General features: G+C 40.9%; 1 long non-coding RNA gene across 1 annotated transcript; it reads left to right on the top strand.

The window, feature by feature from the left end:
- Window positions 1-668: 668 nt before the first annotated feature.
- On the top strand, window positions 669-5952 carry LOC140684216 (uncharacterized). Its single transcript, XR_012056156.1, has 2 exons — window positions 669-2719; window positions 4664-5952. It is a non-coding gene; the product is annotated as an uncharacterized lncRNA (long non-coding RNA).
- The last annotated feature ends 391 nt before the right edge of the window (window positions 5953-6343 follow it).

The raw sequence follows: 6343 nt of genomic DNA, 5'->3' as shown, positions 1-6343 counted from the left end.
AAAGAAGGAATGCCAAGTTTGTGCTTCTGTGGCTGGGGAAATGCAAACTTCAAACTGCAAGTACCAGGAGACTTAATATAAAATCTCAGCTAATTTCTAGGAAAGATATGTAATGTATTCCAGAATAACTAAATGAAAGTCAATTATTTTTCTGTGTGTGTTGACATAGCATGATTTAAATGAGATTTAATAACTTGGAATGTGTATTTGTCATTTCCTAGTGCTAGTAAGTAGCTTTTTTACACCTGGATAGCCTGGACGTGTAGAGAGAACTTTCAGCCTAACAAATGACCTAATGAAACAGAAAATCTCTCCTAGCAGTACCTGGGTCTTTTTTTTACATTCCCCAAAAAATGCATGCAACAAGCAACAGATGCAGATTATATCATGCAACAGCAAGCTTATTGAGACTGAGTGTTTTTATGACAGCTTTTTGTTTCCTGGTCTGTTATGCATGTCTTTTTTTAGATTATAGGGGATACCTAGATTTCAAAAAGGAGATACCTTTTTGAAATATAATACTATGAATATATTTATGGCAACCTTAAATTTTCTCTATTTTTGTCGGAATCTGTGGGTATTGGTGATTCCGAGATTGTAGAAAGTCTGTGTCTTTCTGCCCCGTTGCCAAAGAAGAAGCCATAGTTCGTCTGTGCTGGTTTCAAGGTTGTATATTTTTGCTTATCTATAACATGTTCTGCTGCCCTGCCGCAGGTCTGTCCTGCAGGGCAGTGTGCGGGGCTCTGCCCCTCAGTGGGATGGTACAAACATTATATACCAGAAATTACGTGTACTATATTTACAATAATGTGCCAATATCTATCATCTACGTTGAACAGTGTGTCCCCAGCCTAAACCAATAGAAAAATGCCAACATCACCAAGAACATGGAGGTAAGGAAGAAGAAGGAGGAAGAACAGGATCAGGTCCACTTTCCTCCATCTTAGAACTCCTGACCCCCCTGTACAAAGTAAAACCCCCCTGTACAGGTGTTAAAACCCCCCTGTACAATACTAAAAAATTTTACCCTCTAATTTGTGACTACTTTTACTATATCATCTAACTCTCTGTGACCGCTTATTCCACCTTCAAAGCTGGTAATTCATTCCATGGTTCAAACTCAAAATCACAGCTGTTTTCAGCTGCTTGCCAGGGTTTAAAATGCTTCTGACCAAGGCCTGGAACCTCTAAAAATGTCTGAGGGACATTTTGAGTTCCGACATTTTTTTTTCCTGAAAATTCACCTTTTTTATCTCCTGATAATGAAAAAAATTCAGATACTCAAGAATTTATAGACTGTGTAGGTGCTTTTCATTTGGGGAGCTGTCATAAATTTCATGGCCACAAAGCCTGTGTGATATAATCGAATATATTTTGATGATAAAATACATTTTACATTTTATATTTATATATACATATATATACATATATATATGTATTATATTTTATCATCAAATAGATTTTGATTATAAAATTGGCTTAGATGCTTTAATTGTATAGAATAGAAGTCCTGCTTCAGGTATCTAAATAGAGATAATTGCTTGACAACAATAAAGAAAGGGTTGCACAGCTTTTTATTTCTATTGAAACTGTGTCTGATGTTGTATTCTTCATTTGACTTGATTTTAATTACCCCATGTTTCTTTCCCCTTCCTTCCAGTGTTCATTATGATCGTGTGTAAGAGTTCAACAACTTATTGTGCAATGAATACTATAAAATAGACATCAGCAAATAAGTAAAAATGCTCTTTATGCTTGAAGGTCTACTGGTGAGTTAACTGGGGCAGCTGCCCAGTTGCATCCATAAAGAAAACACCAGCTCTATTGTTTTTCTTCCATTTAAATAAAACATCTCTTTGGAAGTCAAGGGCATGCTACTCGACCACTTCTTGAACAAAACAACAGCAAAAAAGGGCTGGGAACACAACTAAAGAGACACAATGCAGTTAGAAATACAGAATTTATGAAGAAATGTATTCTGGGATGGGAATTCCTGAGAATTTTTGAGCAGCTTGGATGTAAAGTTGTCAAAGACCAATATGGGATAGAAAGGGGAAACTAAGTGTAACTCTGATGGTTGTATTATAATAAAGAGATCCAAGTAGTTGTAGGTGAGAGCAGAGGAAAGAAAGTAGATTAGGCAGAGTGTGGGAGGGGGTGTGGTTGGTGACCTCCCCGCTTTGCCATGGGAGGCCACAGATGTGTAGTTTTCCCGCCTCCCGAGTTGTCCGTTATCTGTTATCCCTTCTCCCAGTTTATGCCAATCATGTTGTACCCCTTCCCTCTGTTCTAGAAAGTTCTCGGTTCTTTGTACCCCCATTGGTTCCTCCCCCAAAACCACTCCTTCCCTCTATCCCAGTTGGCCGTTGCCGTGTCACTCCTGCTTGACTCCGCCCTCATACCCTCACCCGGTTGGATGCTCCGTACCCTGACCCTCCTTCCCTGTAACTGTTATAAACCCTGCCCCGCCCCTGGTTCGGGGCTCTCAGAGCTGGCTCGCCCTCTGAGTGGCTGTGTCCCTTCACCACCCTCGCCTTCCCTCACCGAAGCCCTCAGAATAAAAGCCTCCTGAGAGACTCTCGCCCGGTGGAAGACTCATCTCTTTACTACCATCAAGCGTTTCCCGAGGTCCCGGACCTGCAGCTATCCGGAGCGGTCTGGGAGACCCGGGGAACATCACAGCAGAGAAATGCTACCTACTGACCTCTGGAGCTACCAGGTAACTATCAGTGAGACTGAGAAATCATCTTGTGATTTGTTGTAATTATGAGCCTAAAAAAATAAATTCAATACTTCAGTGTGAGACTGACTTCTCTATGAGCTCTTCAGTTAACTGTGGAGTGACACTGCAAATCTTGTACTAAAACACCTTCTTGTTAAAAGCAAAGTTACTGAAGGGTGTCATTAAGAAAAAAGAGGTAGGGAAAAAGGTGGGGAAAGTTATTTGCCTATAGGCAAAGAATACATGGTTTAAGGAATTGTATTTTTGTTAGACTACACTGACCTCTTGCCCCTCAAAAGGAATTAATGTCTCATGGAGGTTAGTAATTGCTAAGGTTCCTAATTACTAACTAAAGTTAGTAATTGTATCGTGGAGGTTAGTAACTGCTAAAGAAGTCGGAGAAAGTTTATAATCCTGAAGTGTTTCCAGCTAACGAATCCGATGTTGTGTGTATGTTTTATTAAGAATCAAGGCATGTCTAGCTCAGACATTTGAGCCAAGAGCACAAACAAAACCCCCTTGCTTTCCCAGGGCACAGTGACTAATACTTCCAGTGAGATCTCAGCCTTCCCTTTATAGATCAGGTGTCAATGTACACTGACATCCCAGCTTGCAGCACTGAAAATTAATATCAATATGGTGGGCTAAATAAAGTCTTAGTCTGGAGCAGCAAATACTTTTGGGATAAAGGACAAGGATTTAAAAACCCTTCTGCTCATGTTGAGTCAAAGTCTTTGATGCTAAAAATAAGAGTTTAAAAACCTTCACAAGACTGCAGATTGTTTATACCTGTATGGATGCACTCAAGTGAAATGGATCAGCACACTGGGGTAGATTACAACAATGGACCCATGAAACTAGATGGTGGACAGCAAGTTTTATTATCATTTTTTCTCATATATGAGACTTTGTCTATAGTGTGTTCCTGTGTAGTGTGTCTCTAAAAGATCAATTATATTCTACATATCCAAGATTCTAAAGAGTAGATGATTGCAGCATCTAAGGATGAATGTCATTACTGACTTCCATCTTTTCATTTGAACACTACTCTAAAATTATATTTTATTGCAGCATTCTTTTTTTCTCTTTTACCTGTTTCATCCTATTTCCCTTGAGACCTTCATATGTGTGCAAATTACATGATCAGACTAGATTTTCGTATTTCCCATGAAGGTGTAGAGGAGCTCTATAGTGAGGTTTTCTTTTTCCATCTCCTTTATCAATTCACAAATCAAATTCTCTTTGAAATCAGCTTCTCTCCCTTTGCCTGGAATATCACAATCTCCAACCACTTGTGTGCCCTTGCTTTCAGGTTTTCTTGTCTGTTGAACATATATACATCTTCTCCAGATGCTGGCTTGCATTTTCATATTTTCAATGAATATTCATATGTTCCAATATTTTTCTGTTCAGGACTTTAACTTCTTTCAGTGTTCCTTGTTTCTTTCATTCTCCTATTTATCTGAAGTTAGTGGAATTCTCCCTCCTAATTACATTTTCAAGGCAAGTGTAGTATTATTCTGAATCACTGTCACTCTGCAGTTATGCTTGTTGGTGTCTATTTTCCTTCAATTTCCCTGAAATTATTCACATAAAAGCTGAGCTGCATGTGAATCAGTGATCTGTTTATTATTGGTATATTTTATTTTAGTTCTTGGTTCCTAAATACATTCTTAATAAATCCACATATGGTAATATTCCAATCCCTGATATGTATTAGATGGCTACTGTTACATTGCATATCTAATGTTGGATTATGTAAATCATAGGTGAAGGGTTTTCCCTTTACTAGAAAACTGGTATTTATGACTTCTGTAAATATAAGAGAATTAAAAATTCTGGGACATGTTTGCTGTTCGTATATACAAGCAGTTGAGTATTAAGCAGTTGTTTTGGATGTTTTATTTGGATGTTTTATGGTGGTGTATTTCCCTCCTCCAGGCCACATGATGATCTGAGAAATACTTGTGAGGCCTCAGCCTTGAGGAACAGCACATGAGCTAAGCTCCTCTGGTGCTTCTTGGAAACTCTCTGTTCCCAGGGCCAGCGCTGTCTGATGAGCTCCTGCTTTGGAAACTGACTTTTCCAAAGCTCAGCTTTGGAAACTGACTTTTCTTGCCTGAAAAACAGCCCACGTGGAATAACATTTTTGATATCAAACTCTCATAGAGAGTTACCAACCCAAATTGTGGGCAGGGTGGAGTAATATTATGACTAAAGCCCTATAAACAGCAGTCCTAAGAAGAGACCCTTTGAGCCCTCCTGGAGCAGAGCTGGCCATGATCAGCACCTCCCTCCCAGCCCCTGTCAGAGCCAGAGAGCTCCAACTTTTGCTGTACTTGGAGAGCCACTGACAAATGGCAATGACAGATTCTGGGCTGAGACCTCTCAAGGATCACCCCTTCACCTGCTGAGAGGATGCAAAGGCATCTGGTGTGAGTACTTCACTGAATTTGAGGAGAGCTTTTGACAGGTACAGATCTTGTACATTCTCTTTAGATCTGTGTGCCTGAAGCTGTGAATATTCCATGCCAAAGGTCTGTGTGCATGCAGCTGTGAATATTCCACTGCAAAGCCATATTCACACCAATGCTGCTCTTGTTCTTTTCATGACTGGAGCACAGCTGCCAATGGCTACAGGCTGCTCAGGTGGAGACATTGCCCTCCACATCAAGACAGGGATTCAGGACAAAGAACAGCCAAGAGCAGTGTCCTAGGTTGACTGTATGATGCCTTTATCCCCAATCGTCTGCTCTGTTTATGTTAAATAAGTTCTACACCTTAAGACTTGTTCCAAGAGTGAAGGGGGGCGGGGAAGAAGCGCGGAGTTTGTTTTCAAGAACTGCACTCCCTCCTCCACATTCTGCTCCTGGACTGTGTTGTCTGCGGACAGACAGACAGCGAGACAGAGCTCTCCTTTGCTTTTCTAGTCAGTTTTAGCTAGCTGAGGCAAAGAAGTTCCCTGGACTGTGTTTTTTTCCCTTTCTCTGGACCTGCTCTGGACTGAACACCCAGAAGAGCAGCAGCAGCAGCACCTGTGGCCCAGCGGGCCGGGCCTGGGCCGAGGCATTTCCAGCGCCAGGGGGACCGATCAGAGACTGAGTGAGCCCAGCTGCAACCCGGGGGATTTTCCTGAGTTTATCTCTCTCTTGGAGTGGCGAGAAGTTTTATTGTTTAATATTGTTTAAGTTTGTTTGTTTAATAAACAGGTTTTTTCCACTTTTTTCCAAGGAGGTATCTTTCCCAAACTGGTTGCGGGGAGGGGCAAATTGAATCTGCTTCCTAGAGGAACCCTTTGGAGTTCTTTCCCCAAATTTGCCCTGAACCAGGACAAGCAGGTAGAAAGCCTGTGGGTAAAAATCAGAGACAGAGGCTATGTCACCATAAGTTAGGGACAGCGAAAATGAAGGTGATGTGGCTCCATGCATTTCAGAAGGCATAGAAGCCAGATTTATTAGAAACTACACACTTTTTATAGACAGGATCATTCAGCTGAGATTGGTCTTCAGCAACACCTCCCACACCATTGGTTATTAGGAACAACACTTTCTTGTAAATATCTCACCATTTCACATGCAGCATGTTCTCAAACAACAGGTGCAGAGGGACAAGCATTGTTTC

The sequence above is a fragment of the Taeniopygia guttata genome, chromosome 5 (genome assembly GCF_048771995.1).
Source record: "Taeniopygia guttata chromosome 5, bTaeGut7.mat, whole genome shotgun sequence".
NCBI lineage: Eukaryota > Metazoa > Chordata > Aves > Passeriformes > Estrildidae > Taeniopygia > Taeniopygia guttata.
The sequence above is the reverse complement of the archived record's forward strand: the minus strand, read 5'-3'. Positions and strand labels throughout refer to the sequence as shown.